The 16844-nt window shown below is 31.1% G+C and overlaps 1 long non-coding RNA gene across 3 annotated transcripts in view; it reads right to left on the bottom strand.

The window, feature by feature from the left end:
* LOC111086334 overlaps window positions 1–16844 on the bottom strand; it is an 87543-nt gene that overhangs the window by 14348 nt on the left and 56351 nt on the right. Inside the window, exon 3 of one of the 3 annotated variants that reach the window (XR_002611053.1) lies at window positions 6018–6216. The exons of the other annotated variants lie outside the window; for them this stretch is intronic. This is a non-coding gene — a long non-coding RNA (uncharacterized LOC111086334). Of the gene's footprint in view, window positions 1–6017; window positions 6217–16844 lie in introns of those variants that run through there. 3 annotated transcript variants of the gene reach the window in all.

Raw genomic sequence — 16844 nt, 5'->3', positions numbered from 1 at the left:
GTGAATGTATAACGGTTGAACAAAAAACTAATAATTTACTGCCATTTTATACGTCATATATACATATATTAAGGATGTATTACTGAATAATAAGTTATAGTACACCGTAAAACAAACCCTCAAACTTCAGAACTTCTTCTTGGTTTTTAGCGCAAATCTATACAATGGGCTAGTTGTGATCTAGTACACCCCAGCTTGTAGTATTATTATTATAGTCTGAAACTTACATCTGACCCACCAAAGGACAAAATCAATAGTAGAAAATGCATCGGTCTCTACAATGTGAGAAATTATTGGTCAAATCGAAACTCAATTATTACAATATTGTGCAATGCCAGAAATATTTTTTCGACATAGGATATAAGTATTGCTCAATTTTACGACTGTTTTGAATTAAATTAAATTAGTAATGACGTTGTTTTGGTCAGTATCCTGTATATGTTAGATTTCGCAATGAGTAAGAATTAACATCTGCTAATCTTTTACTTTTAACTAGACAATTAAATTTGTTTAATAAGGGCGTAATTTAATCATCGTATTTGTAACTATTAAAAACACTCGCGCTGATTTTATTATTTTTTATTATACCATTTCAAGCGGAAACTAGTGGTTAGAAGTAAATAAAAAAATCCAAACTATTTAGCTACGGTTTATCTAAGTCTGTTATACAATGAAACTTCTAGGCACGTGATTACAGGCACTTCTGAAAATTAACGGGAAAAAAAATAAACTTTTAAGCAGCGCCATAATGTCTGCGTCCTTCGTGTGACTCGGGACATGCCGCAACATAAGTTTCTTCAAGCATGCGCAATGCCGATGTCACATGCAAAAGGAGTTCCTTCTCTTTGCTTCTTTCAATAAAGGTATATGTCAGCTGAATGTTTTAGCATGGGAAAAGTTCAAGGTCTCTACTGCTGCTTATTGCTGGCCTTGTCACTGAAGACAAGGAGTGTCTACCAAGCCGCGGCAATAAAACTTAATATGCTTCATGAATGACAAAGACCACATTTGAATAGCTCGTTGTGTAGTGTAAGAAGCATACTGGTTTGTCTTCTTCTACAGTTACTCATATGGTAATCCTTTTAAATTGACCATAAGAATATGAAATGGCTTTAAGTAATGCTCCGAATTATGCTCTCAATATCATTACGACAATTTTTTTTTTATCTTTTTATGCAGCTTCACAGCATAAGCTATATAGATAGAATAAAAATGTTGAGCAATGGACAGAATTTTAGTAAAGGCAGATAAAGTTTAAGCGTACTGAAATGTTGTACCTAGTGTACCACATGAATGTTATGAAGAGACCGAAATGTGAAAACCCAAAAAGTAACAGAGATGGACAGAATTGGTCATTCACCAATTCCTTATATTCCTGGATTATACACAGTTATTATAGATGTTTGTTCCTTAAACAAATAATTATAGTCCTCGTTGACAATAAATTAATTAAACATTTTTGTCAATGATATTTAGTCCTGGTTGTTACTCAGTTGTCAGTAAAGCCTAATGGAACTGAAAATGGGAATAACTTTTGTCTATTTCAAATAATATGCGCAACACGAGATAAAATAAAACTATACGTGTTTGTGCATGGTCATAGAAGTTTGAAAACGTTCTGCAAAGTTATTATAATAATCAGCAAAAAAATATAGCCACTGTGAAAATGTGAATTAATCGTGTTATAATAGCTGATTAACATATTTCCTTCCGTGAAGTTTTCATTACTGATGAGTTTTTAATAACTTTAATGGCAGAAATACTAAAAAACACGCTTTTTATGTGAGCACATATTCTGAACTTCTACAATTAAATATAACTACAGCGTTTCGCTTTTTGTTTTCCTATTATCTAATTCTATGTTGTGATTTGTGTGGGAAGACTTACTTTTTCCTCCTATTTCGGTTGTGGTACTGATTACTTTTGAAACTATATGAATTAGAGAGAACCACAAAACGGCAACCACTTCGTTAACAGGATGTTTTGAATGCGTATTCTTCCTTAAATGCAACATACATGGAATACGGGTGAAAAAAAGAAGAAAAGACAAACAAGGAAATTTTTGTAAGCATGAATAGTGCGTGTCTACAGGAAATTCTACATTACTAGAGGTTGAACACTTAATAATGTTTCATGTCTACCATACCAAGTTGGGTACGTCGAACCAAAGGATGCTGTATCTAATGCAGCAGTTAGGTATCGAGCAACTGTATTGTGTAGTCCTGTACAGAATTTACAATTCCGGTTTTAGTTACCAATCAATTCTTCCTTTCGAACAGGTTTTTAGTGTTAATTTATTTATAATTTCTTTCTACATTCAACTCGCTGTGATCGTTAGGCAAGATGAGTTGTTTTTAATAAACTTTTAAATATTCATTGTGTGCCATTAAACGTTATTAAAGTATATTATTTAACATTTACACAAACGTCGTTTCAACTCTAACTTTACGATGATCGTTTAATTTAGCCATTTCGATGGATTTTTTTTAGAAAACGTGTAAGTAACTTTGTTCTTCAGAGTTTTGTTTGTTTGTAATTAAGCAAAAAGCTACACAATGGGCTATCTGTGCTCGGCCTAGCACGGGTATTAAAACCCGGTTTTTAGTGTTGTAAGTCTGCAGACATACCGCTGTGCAACAGGGGTTTTCTTCAGAACTTTAGATGTCTTATAATATTAATTTTTTTGTATTCACAAAACGTGTTTCTTTCTTCGATTTTTATAATCCCATTTGAAGGGCTGATTCGATGAATTGTAAACAAGTTTGTTGTTCTTAGCTTTATATGATGATTATAAAGATCGAGAAATGTAAATGGAGATTTTAAAAGCATACAAATTGGGCTAAAGCAAACAAAAACTTAGTAAACAGAACTGACTTTAGCTGGTAGTTGGGGAAGTTGAAGATGGGGAAGAAGGAGTGGAGGGTTTTCTCAGAGTTCGTCGTTCTTTATGGACAGTTGGTGGCTAACTCTGTTTTGGTAAACTGTGGAGCATGTGGTAGACAGTTTAAATTGCCCTTTTGTTTAGAATAAATAAAAACATTTTATAATAAATACTGAAAACTCTCTTGAAATTAAGGTCTGTTGAGCTGCCATAATTGTTCTCCCTATTTTGTGCATGTTTTGGGAACAAAAAGAATTATTAAGATAGAAAACAAGAAGTAAAAGAAACGATAAGCCATGCATCATCTAAATGTCTGTGGTAGTGTGTGCATGCCAGAAACGTATTTATGAAGAATATAAATACTACCAGTTCTTTAAACGTCAGTGTTCTGGCCAGCAAGTTCAAAGTCTTACATAAGTTGATTAACAATTAATATTAACTTCCGATCAGAGCGAATTTAAAAATCAACCTGGTAATGAATATAATATTCTTATGTTTTTACTTATAAAGATTATAATCATCATTTGGGCACCTTCGCTGTAATGTTTACATGTTTAATAAGTTATAAAAAAGACTATGTCATTCACAATATACTCAACTGTTTATATGTTGACAGAAGTTATTTACAAAGTTATTCGTTTATTGGTATTTTCTCATAAACATATAAAAGCTACGATTTTTGCAGAACAGTGTAGGCCATGTGGCTTTTATCAGAAAAAGATCACTGCGTTTGACTCCTGCTGTCAATTCATTGTTGAACGTCCCATGCGTTGGCGGTGTTTTTGTTTATTCTGCCGTTAACGGGGCCTGTTTAAGCTTTTTTGTTTACATTCTGGAGGCTCATCACGGCAAGTTGAACAGAAATGTCTGAAAGGCATTTTTTGCAGGGAAGTTTTAGTTGCTGTGGTTAGCATGCGTCATAAACAATGGGCTGTAAAACTTAGAATCAACAACTGTAATTAGCTTTGTAAACCTAACGTAGAACTCCAAGTAACTTCAATAGCTACTACAATTGCAAATAAGAAACGTGCAAAATAAATCCTTAATCGATAATAAAACCGGAAAAACTAGCAATACCTTCTAATAGAAATAAAAACATTACTTTTACTTTAGACACAAATATTAGAGACAAACTTTAAACTAACAAACAACTAGGTAAATAAATATACGGAGATTAGTGAATAATGTTCAATGTATAGATTAATGATACAGTAATCATGAAGGGTAAGAATAAATTGAAACTATTAACGTTTAGCCCTCCCCCCATCCCTTACTCCCCAATAGCTCAGCAGTAAGTCTGTTGGCTTGTAACCTAGAAAACCGCGTTTCGATATCCGCGCTGGCGTTTAGGGTAAATATATTGAAAATATCAATGTTCAGAATAAATGTAATAGTTAAAACAAAGTAAAACACAATTATTTTAAAAAAGGTTTACTTTAAACAAACGGATAATATTTGAGTTACGCTATGTTTACAAGTTAAGGATATCAAACTTACAGGGTGGAACTGTCCTAGCAGAGCTTGGCGATTAGACCGTTCGACTTGTAACATGTGAGTCGCAGTTTCGAATCCCGTCACTGAACATGCTCGACCTTTTAGCCATGGGGTCGTCAAAATGTAATGGTAAATTATACTTTTCGCTGTCATAAGAGTAGCGCAAAAGTTGACGGTGGGGCTATTGTCTAGTTGTCTATCCTCTAGTCTATTACTTCTAAATTAAGGACAGCTAACACAGATAACCCTCGAGTAGCTTTGCGCAAAATTCTTCAAATAAACAAGTTAGTGTAACTCATTGTCAAGTTGTGATCAACAAAATGCAACTCTGAGCTTCATTAATTTATTCAAAAGTTTTCTGAGAGAACAGTGAAAGTAGTTAAATTATTTCCAAATAGAGTAAACAAGATGAAGCTGTTAGTATTAAGATTAGAGCCAAAAATGACGTTATTATTATTTAAGGTTTCAGAGAGCAAGCTCCAACTGTTAATTACAGTAACTTCCACTATTAGAAACTACAGTAAACAGGCTACATATGTTAGTATTAGGTGCACACTAAATGAAATGAACTAATAGAGACTAAACAGCAAAGAGACTGAACTTGTCAGTAGGAGGTTAACATTAAAGAAACTTAAGCTATGTGAAACTACTGTAACCAGGCTGTAGGTATTAGTGTTAGGTATACAGTACATGAACTAAAACTATAAGAAACTACCGTAATCAAGCTGTAGGTATTAGTTTTAGGTATACAGTAAACGAACTAAAACTATTAGAAACAACCGTAACCGAGCTGTAGGTATTAGTGTTAGGTATACAGTAAACGCACTAAAACTAATAGGGACTAAACAATAAAGAGACTGAATTTGTTAGTAAAAAGTTAAAAATAAGAAACTGAAGCAATTGCAAACTATTGTAAACAGTATGATATGGCTAGCTCCAAGTAAACAGATTGAAAATAATATGACTTAAGGTAAGCATTATTATATTATCGGGATCACAGCAAACCTCTTAATGTTTGAGGTAATATTTTTTGTTATTTAGTTAAACGTAATCAAGGACAATTGATTGAAACCGATAAATATATGGTACTAGCAGATGCTCGTTGAAACAATTCAACGGTAATTTCCCTAAAAATAGTGATGAATAAATATAAAATGTGCAATCAACCCAATCCATTGGATCAGAACGTATATGCAATATGGTCGTCTAGCTGGCCGTTTACAACCGTCTTTTGTTATTCCATGTGTTATTTCAATAAGTAAAATTGTACTGCGTTTGTTTTTAAGCAAAGAGGACTGCTTACAATACATTGTTGACATAAACGTTCGGATTTCAATGCAATAGGTGTACCCATCACGATAGAGTGGTCAGGTTCGCTAAGTAGCCACAGAATTTTTTCCGCTGGATGTCACCGTTCCTTGTCATTTCACTGAGCGCAAGAAAAGACCGCTACCAAAGTGAGTGCTTTTTTGACAGTTGTCATTTCTATAAAAAGTGTTAAATGGAAGATGTTCAATTCAACTCAAATAAATTTATTCGACATGGTACAATAAAATCATACCTGTATATAACGCTGACATGAAAATATATATGTATATATAAACCAAACAATAACAAATATATACTTAAACACATTCCAGTCTTTGTACATTCTTCCTGCTCATTCTCCTATTTTTGAAATATTCCTTTCAATCACTCGACGGAAAAAGACCCGCTTTTATTCGTGGAATTCCCTCACAAAACAAGCATTTTTGTCCTTAATAAGCTTTTTATCAGATTGACCGTTCAGCACATACGAAGACTGACGGATCAATGTCAATATCAATATGAAAGTCTAAGAACTGCAAAAAAGAAAAAGAAACAAAAATAATTTTCTTGTAACGTATTTTTGAAAAGAAGCATTTTGATTTGTATTTTCTTTTCTCCCATTAATTGTTCAGGAGATAAGAATGTGACAGACATTTGGCTATCATATTTATAGATGTTTTGTTTTCCATTGGTCTTTGTTACATACTGTTTGAAAAAGAACTTAACTCGAACCATTTATTTATCCCATCTTTAATTTTTTGAAGAAAAATTATTTTTACGTAATAGCGAAAAAATGTGATATTAAACAGTATTTATTTACAAAAAATTTCAAATATATTAGACATATTTTCCATGAAATACACTAACAAAAATTTTTCGATTTATTCCTTAGTATATTTCGTTTCTAAATAACGTTATTACCTTAGAACTATTTAACCTTTCCAAAACCTGTTGGATGTTTGTGCTATTTTATGACTGAGTGTTTGATGATCTTATTCGTTAATGTTTCTGGTTTTTGTACTTGCAACAAGATGGTGGTAATACCTTGAAACCTGATTAGTACTATTATAAATTCTTGAACGTGATTAATATATGATAAAGAAAGTTGTGTGTGAGCCTGCTTGTGTTTCTCTGCTAGAAGAGAAAACAGTCAGCACCTTTTCATGCACGTTCACATTACAGTAAGAAAATTAAAATTAAAAGACAAACGCAACATATTGTTCAATGAGGCCCGGCATGGCCAGGTGGTTAAGGCGCTCGACTTGCAATCTGAGGGTCGCGGGTTCGAATCCCCGTCGCACCAAACATGCCGTGGGGGCGTTATAATGTGACGGTCAATTGGTAAAAGAGTAGCCCAAGAGTTGGCGGTGGGTGGTGATGACTAGCTGCCTTCCCTCTAGTCTTACACTGCTAAATTAGGGACGGCTAGCGCAGATAGCCCTCGTGTAGCTTTGTGCGAAATTCAAAACAAACAAACAAACCTGTATAAACAATATTAACCAATTATATATCTTTATAAACAATATTAACCAGTTATATATCTTTATAAACAATATTAACCAGTTATATATCTTTATGAACAATATTTACCAGTTATAAATCTTTATAAATAATATAATGAAACCTGAGATGTTAGGATCATATTAGATAAATTAATTCTTAAAATCCGAATTTTAGCTCTAGTTGAATGTTGCGTACGAAGATTGTCAATAGAAGTTACATTTGATCATTATTATAGTCATTTGTAAACAGAAATCCAGATATTTTAGATTTAGATTTTAAAAAAGAATTTAAAAGTTTTTCAAAATTTAGATTGATAGCAAGATTTAGTCGAATTAGAAATAAACAATATAGCAAATTGGACGTTAGCAGTTATTACGAAATGTTTTAAACCTTCTGTACTTTTTATGATTTTGTGAAATATCTTTATAGGAGTTTGAAACTATACTGAAAACGTATCCTTTAGAAATATGTTCAATTTAAAGTTATTTAAGCTAAACGTGATATACCCGCATCAAGTTGTAAATGAAAGACCATGACTGCCTGAAGATAAAACATTAGTGTGTATATGTATATATATATATAATAATTCTGCGCCACTTAAAGGTCAATGAATTAAACAAATGCAAAATGTTAAAAAACATCAGAAACGAGCAAAAAATCATCAAAATTCACAATGAAAAATATTTCTTCAATTGCTGCATCACCATTAGCCACAAAATATCAATGACATAGAATGTAAACTTTCTAGTTACATTATCCACATAGATTTAGTAGAAGCGTTGTTTTCTGCAGAAGGATTACCAATATTTATAATTCTATTATTTTCCCCATCATTTCCTATTAATGAATTATTTTCCAAGTATTGTAATTTTATTGTAGTTTCAGTATCGTAGTTAATAAAATACTTAATTTCCTATTACCAAGTAAATGTTTCGCATTTCTTTATAATACGCTTATAATTGTAATGTTTTGTCAACATACTCGTTATTTTAATATTTTTGTTTTTTTTATCTATGTAACTTTTATTGACTGTGTCAGTTTCTTCTAGCTGTTCTCTTTATTTATCAGCAAGAAAATCATCATTGACTGATAACAATTCGTTCGGTACATATAAACCGTTTTTATTATGTTTGTTGAAAAAAAACTACCAAATCCGATTTTTCTTAATTTGAAATGAAATTTTTTGGACATTTTCATTGACCAAAAAGAAAGCATTTCCTGCACTCTTTTAGCGTTGTGGCTGCAAAAAGTGATTTGAAGTGGTAAGGTGACTGAAATCCGTCAGCGCATCATGAGCTTAACAGCCAAACACAAGAAGCATGGAAGTCCCCAAATGACATGCCCCCAGTGGCACAGTGGCATGATTGCAGACTTACAACGCTAGAAACCAGGCTTTGTGCTTAAGTTAAAACAAATAAACCAAATGACACGCAGAGGTATTCAGGTACTGTTTAGAACCACCTTGGTAGATATTGTGCAGCAAGCCGAATACAATATTATTTCTGTAGCTGCTTTCAAGGTATTCCTGTCTGCTCATCCTTCTGCTGACTATCGCGATGTTTCGACCTTCCCTACCGAATTGTAAGTGAAAGAGTTCGTATCTCATTTGCAAGCTAAACATAAAAAGGGAATAGCAGAAGTATAAAAGGTTGGAATTGCTTAATTAATAATGCTGATAATGTGATATATACTTAATTTACTCCCAGCGGGTAGACTTTAATAGTAGCTAGTATGGGGACTTGAGGATGCTGTATTTCACTTAAAAATTTATCAATTAACAAACAAAACTTGTCTCGAAGTTTTCTCGAAAAGATACGTCCAAAAACACTTTTTGGGGGAGTTTGCGGATTGAACTTACTTTTAATATTCAACAAGTTGTAGTGTAAAGACACCCCTTGGCTCCTGAGGGACGTGTTAAGAATATTATTCAGAGATTTGTCATCACTTTTGGTTTTACTACGAACATATTCTTCCATTAGCGAAAAATAATTGTTATCATTATTATCAGTTGCCTCTTTAACATTGTTTAATTGTTTATTTTCAAAATCATAATTGCCATCATCAGTTAATTAGAAACCATTTCCAGGTGGACCAATAGGACCCTGAGATTCTTCTTTATACAGATTACCATATGGAAACCAAAAGCTCATTTATAATTATTAAATAATTCTCATAGTTTCAGAGTTTTATTATAAACATTCATTATTCATTTTCTCTTTTCAACTAATCAGAAATAAAGTCTACATGGTTTTGCCAGGGTTCGTGTGAGTTGCTAGAAGAGCTCAGTCTTCAAATTTGTCACATTATTATAGGAAACGTGGTTCGAAACGTCAAAATTAATTATTAGATACAATCTTCTGCAATTAAACTAAACATCCAGTTTCCGTATTAATATTATTTAATTCGACTGCTAACAAATCTGAGTAATATCTGGAATAATCTAATTTTCCATCTTTGGATGAAACATTGATATTTATCATTATTAATTTTAACCTATGTTCTTAACATATCAAGGTTATTGAAAATCATATTGTTTTCGTTTTCATTATTTCCATTACCTTGAAACTGGGGTACAACATAAATGTTTTTGTAGTGTTTACGATGTAAGTACCCGTTGATCCATTCTGAACGTTACTTTTGATAACTCTTATGCCACCCCAAGTAATTCCAACTTAAAATTGAAAATTTAGGGTAAACTACTATATTAAATTTGTTGTTAAATAATCCAAAGTATTGTTTTATTTTATTACCGTTTTTTATTAGAATCCATCTTTTGGTAAAACCCTTGTTATGTGAAGCATTGTGTTTAAGTATTGATACCAATTTATCAATTTTATGCTTACCATCTTCACCACCCAATGTCATAAGATGTCAAAATCTCTGCTTGAAGTTTCTGGGGTATCAATATAGAAGAAAATATCAGATGCTTTGCTCGTGCTGTAAGACTTTGTAAAATATATTAATCCTTGTACATAATGAGTAAGATCAACGTTTCACCAATATATAATTTTGCTCTTATGAAAATGTTTCCTGTATTGACGAGTGCTATATTATCTGTTCATATTGAGAAACTGTCTTGTTTTGTAATTTGCAATTCTGAATAGATATAACTATTAGTGTATAATATGTCATAGTTTATATCTTTAATGCTGTGTTCATATTTAGCTGATTTTTTCATCGAAACGACTTTATCTTCATGATGTTGTTTGTATTCAACACTTTCTGTAGTGTTTTGATAATAATTAGATACACTTTAAATCTTAAACTCATTCCATTTATTTATTATTAAAATCTTGAGGTTTGTTATCTAAAATAGCATATATTGATTTTCTATTTAATATATTACTCGGTATACTTTCAATGAATTTATCTGCAATAATATCATTTGCTTTGTTACCTAAAACTTCAATAACTTTATATTTTACTTTGTTGAAAACATCAGCAAAAATACCTTTTCCATAATACTTCCGACTTTTTTACAAATAAAAAGTTTTTTTATAATTCATTTGTTATTACTTAAAACTAATCTAGAAATAATTTGTAGTTTGTTCAAGTTAACTGGATGATCATTTTGAGCTGCAATCTTCATTCTTACTCAATGAATATAATTTTGCCCCCCAGTGGCACAGCAGTATGTCTGCGGACTTACAACGCTAGAATCCGGGTTTCGATACCCGTGGTGGGCATAGCACAGATAGCCCATTGTGTAGCTTTGTGCTTAATTACAAACAAACAGACAAACAAATATAATTTGACCTGTTAATATTGCATATATATATATATATCGGTTATATTTCATAATTTTTATTAAATTTCCAGATGGATTAGAAAGAGTAAAGAAATGCAAAATATCACTAAACTCGTTATCATATATTATTCTTATGATAACATCACAATGACTGTTAATGTCGTCTATATCTCTAGCGATTTTAGCTATATATTTTTCACTTTGTTCTTAATCGTAATAACTTTTTTATTTCAAATACTAATAGTTTGTACAGCTTCCTTTCAATAATATAAGTCAATCTGATAATTTGGAGCTAATCTGATTATAAGCCTCAAAGTTGCAAATTGAATGCTAAGTTTTATAGGAGGATCATCTACATTAAATAATTTAACTGAAAAATTATTTATCTCACGTAGAGTATAAATACCATTTTGAATTACCTTCTTTCCACACTATTTAAAAGTGTTGTTAAATTTTTCATCTTTGTTGTTCCTTCATACTCACATTGACGTCGATTTTAATGCTAAAGAATAATTTCCATTATTTACATTGATAGGATTTTAAAGTTCTATCGTAGATTCCTCCGAACGCTCTGTATCTTTAGAATCTCATACTATTAGTCTTGTAATTTATTCAAATATAATTCTTGTTGCAATCACTTGTTTGAGTAACGCTACATAAGAACTATATATATATTTATATGTAGGACTTTATATATATTATACAATAATATAAAGATTTTATTGATTCAATTTTCTGTAGAAAGTTCGAATTGCATCTACAGTAATTTCTTTTTCAGTTGATCTTAAATATTGTTCAATTTCTTTTGATATTATATTTTTAGAAAATATTACATTATTTATTTTATATTCTCCATAATGATTGAAATATTCAACGAAATTATATTTGAATCATTGCGTGAATGTAAATGTAGAAATTGAACAGTTCCAAGTTATTGGAAAGGCTGAAAATGAGCAGTGGATAAGAATAAAAGAAACATTAGCCATAAAAAACTTAGCACCTGAAATAAACAAGAAATCCAGCACCGGTGAGCTGATGTTAAAAGTGTGATAAGAGAGAAAAATTTCACATGTTTGAACTTACCTTGTGTTAGTTATTTAAATAACAAATCCAATGAGTGCCAGATCCTGTACTTTTGTCGAAATTAACAATTACACTTTAGAATGATTTTATCTTCTTAGATAATAGATCAATAGGATAAATACCTTTAAAACCTTTTCCGTTTTCATTATATTTTCTATACGTTCATTACGTAAAGTGGTAATTACTAATTTTAAATTACTCCTTTTCCGTTTTGTTTCTACAACCACATTCTTTAGGAAATCTAGATCCACTAACTTTATCTTTTTTTTTTCGCACCCAAAATACTCGACCCCACCGTCTGCGCCAGCCTCAATCACTTTTTCAGCCGCTACTAATTTAGGGATCAAAAATGGTAAAAAAGCCTCCATTTTGTTTTAATTATTTTTTGATATTGTAATCCTCTTTCCATCATTCATCTGTTTAATTTGTGTTTTTGTCAAAAACATTAGTTGATTAGGCATTTTAGTTTTATCTACTTGAAATGAAACATCTTCTTGCTTTTTGTATACTGTTTTTAATTTATCTTTTTGACCATCATATAAATAAACGCTAGCTTTAATAGTACTCATTTATTATGTATTAAAATATTTGTTAATTCAGCTTCTTTAATTAATGTGTCTAATAAACCAACTATTACATTAGGTAACTTTGACTTTTTTCCTGCTATTAACTTATCATTTAGTATCTCTCATTCATCTAATCACTCACCACTTATTTCTATAAATTTAGATGCACCTCTCAAATCTTTTGATTTTTGATATACAGTTTAATATGACTTACTGCATCTTCATTTAAATTTTTAAATTCTTCTAATATATTTCTCTCTTTCCAATGATTCTGAATATTTATTTGCTTCGCCTTCTAAGTTTTTAAGCTTTGTATTTGTTTTATCTTTTTTACTACCCAAAGATTTATTTACTTTTCCTGCTTTTTCAATCATTTATTCAGTTATATCAGGTTTATTAATTAATTTGTGTCATAATAAAAATTATTGTTACTCTAGAAATAAAACATCCTTCATCTAAATCAACTCTATTTGTTTTTGATTCTTGATAGCAGTTGATTCCAACTGGTATTGTTTTAAATTACTGGTTTTTGAAACTATGATATTGGTTCTTCATATCTTACTTGTGGTTCATTCTTATTCTTTGTTTAGTTTTGATAGTCGTTTTAATGAACTCATGTACTTTTTATTTTCTTCGCTGATCATTTATTTTGTTTTATCTATCTGAAGTCAAACAGCTTCTATAAATACATGCTCACTTTAATATTCACTGGTTTTACAACTGGAAGCGATGTTTAAGCCAAAATTGTTGAAAGATATAACAGAACTTTGAAACTAAAATGTGTAAATATTTTATTGAATTTCGACTTCGCTATTTTCACTCCTTCTTTAAGTAATGTGTCTAATAAATCAACTTACAACTAAAAGTATCTAACTTATAGTTAAAAGTACATTACTTATGGTTGAAAGTATCTACTTTTGCTTAAATACATGATATAGAATAAGGATTACACAGAACCAGAAGAGTTTGAGAGAAATCTACAATTTTTTATGATATAGAAGTAAATAACATACAACTTATCAGCACACAGAATTAGAAAGAGAAATTTATAAAATTATACGAAAAATTTGATAAATAAAAATTATTCTTTGATAACTTGGAAGGCATGATAGATACTGATAACGTAGATTTAACGAACAAAAAACTTGTTGTTTTTGGTTATTGCATATCTGAAAAGAACTAACATAGAATGGATGACATTTTTATAAGAGGAAGAAAGAAATATACATCGATAATTTATCTATCAGAGTCTTACTACTCAATTCCAATTAACATCAGAGGGAACTTTAGTTATTATTTTTATTTTCAAACTTCAAGATAGAAAAATAAGAGAGATCATTAGAGAAATTGATGGGTCTAAGAGTGTTAATGAATTTAAACAAATATATAAACAAACTGTTAAAGTAGGTTAGGATTTTTATTATTAGGTCTTAAATCTCCCGAAATGAAATATAGAAAGAATTTTAATGTATTATAAATATGGAGGAGCATTTAGAGAAGAAAATATTTGTTTGTTGGAGAAGTTATAAATTTTCATTCAATGCTTCTGGTTTAGAAGCGATTGCTATTGTTCCTTTAGCAGCATTAAGTCTAGGAGCCAGTGTCATTGAAGCAATTAATAAGGGTCTAAACATATCTGTTAGGAGAGAAGAATATAAAAGATGTTATAACTTTTACAAAGAAATACTAGGTTTATTTATATGTTAAAACATTACTGAAGAAGAAGTTAATTTAAAGAATGAAGATTTCACACAAACATTAAAATACTTTCCAAGAAAGAAGTACATTAAACACACAAAGTTAGGTAGACATAAATAAGGAAAAACAAAAAGGAGATGATCTAGTTGGTTGGTGTTAGATATACACGACAGTTCATTCAAAGTTTAATACGAAAGTATTATTTAGTTTATATAGTGCGAACGTTAAAATAAGTTATTTTTAGAAGCGATAGTTATGGCAAGTTTACTTATTTAACTGTTTACGATTCATTTGTTGTGTAGTTCAATTGTTGTGAATTGACGTCATGTTACTTAAACCTTCTGAATTTTTCTTGTTGCTTTAAGTAAGTATTGTTGCATCACATATCTAGTAGTGTGTAGAAAGTTCTAGGCCGCAGTTGGGCTATTTATAAATACGCATACAAAACGTCAAGTAAAGTAATTAAAAGGAAAAGAAAAAACAACCTACTGTAGGACACACCATGCGTTATTAACAGGAGTGATAGTTTAGTGATTTTCCACCTTCTGTATCTCAGACTGTGGTAATCCAAACCATCTCATATTTTCAGGATGTGCTCTACTGGACTCTTTCTTCACATACCAAATTTTAAGGCAAAACTGAGTGAATTAAACCCGTGATATGGATTCTATGTCTCTGGAATAAAAACAATTATAATTCAGTTTGGTAAAAAAAAAAATTAGCTGTGCTAATGGATGAAAACTGGAACGAATTGCAAATATTTTTACCTGATCGATTTATTAAAAAGTTAATTAACTGAAAGAGATATTAAGGTATCGAATGAAATCAAATATCTCACCCATTGAATTTGGGCTCTAATACTAAACCTGCGTGAGCATTGTGTCATAATTGCCATATTGAACTATTTTGGAGTTATGTTTCAAAGGAGCCACTTTAACATTTTTCCTTTTTCGTATTCGAATTATTTTTCAATGTTATAATATTAAATCTTAGATTGATATTGTAAATAATAAAGTGCCCTTTCAGGGCGGTTGTGCGTTAAAGGAACCCGTTAAATTTTTTATCCTTCCAAAGGGGTAGAGTGAAGGCAAACCCAAGTTGCGCAGAAACCTTGCGCAGGAATCATCATCCCCTCCATGTGGGGAGGCAAAACATGAGGCCTGGAGGGCAGAGCAACGAAAAAAAAAGTTTGACTGTTGTCATTTTACGAGGTATTAAATATTTTACCGATTTTTTGCTATTTTTCATGAGTTTTAGTTATTTTTTGTGTTTTGGAGTTACTTTCTGAATTTGTTGAGTTTTAAGTGGCATAAAACCATCATATATACACTTCTAACATTGTTAGAAACAGCGTGAACTAATAAAGGTTTGTTTGTTTGGAATTAAGCACAAAGCTACACAATGGGCTATCTGTGCTCTGCCCACCACGGGTATCGGAACCTGGTTTCTAGCGTTCTAAGTCCACAGACATACCGCTAATAAAGGCAAAACGAAACTGCAAAATGGTTAATAGAAGGTTGACGTCACCAGTCTCGTAGCCTTATACATTTTAAGTGCCGATGTAACCATAAACTAAATGAGTAATCATGATTATGTGCAGGTATGTTATGCAGTGTTGTAAGCAATTTGAAGACACTCTTGTGTGTTCACACATTAAATTGTTACACAGGCATATTTATTATAGGAAAAAAAGGGCCATTTTCTCAAAACATTTGTTATTTGTGAAAGTTAGTTTATAATATGAAATAAAAGAAAAAATTATATTTATAAAGAACCAGATTATATTGACTCGAAGTAAAGTAAAAAATTAAAAATGCAAATTTAAAACGCGTAGAAAAGCAAAATGCACAGTACCGAGATATCCGAACGGCCACAGAACATTTTGTACGTGAGATAAATTTCAAATCTGACTAACTGCAAATTTATTACTTCCAGGTTACAGTGTTATGGTTGCTTATGATCGTCAAATTCGTTCATTACACTTACTTTGAACATGCATAGAAGAAAAAATAAAGTAGTTTGCTTTATTGAGAAATCAGAGTGCATAAAATATATGCATAAAAAAGGCCCTGAAACTGCCTGAACGATTAGAGTAATAATTACAATCCACATTTTTACAATCACACCTTGATGTATAATATTTTTTATAAGTTGCTTAGAAAAAGAATGTTTTTTCATACATACGTACGGCCAATAAATTGGTCTTTCTTCCACTTGAATAAAGATAAAATGGATACAACTGTAATATCCTGCCTGAATTGAGAACATTAATTTTAGTCTTCAGCTTATAAATGAACAAACTCTTTTATTTGAAGGCTCTGTACATCACTGGCTCTGGCTAAGATATTAAACAAATTGGAAAGGATGATAACATTCGCCTGGGCATGCAAGCTCAAGTATATTTGACTTAGTGGATGATTTTACATTTACAAAATAACATGCAATAACTGCCCAGAATTCTACATCGGAGAAACAGGAGGAAAATTGGAAACCAGATTGACAGAACACAATAAAAAATCGTCCCATGTTTTCACCATTGCAACTCAAACAACCATAGTATATC

Source organism: Limulus polyphemus, unplaced genomic scaffold (assembly GCF_000517525.1).
Source record: "Limulus polyphemus unplaced genomic scaffold, Limulus_polyphemus-2.1.2 Scaffold40, whole genome shotgun sequence".
Taxonomy (NCBI): domain Eukaryota; kingdom Metazoa; phylum Arthropoda; class Merostomata; order Xiphosura; family Limulidae; genus Limulus; species Limulus polyphemus.
This window is presented reverse-complemented; position numbering and strand designations above follow the sequence as displayed.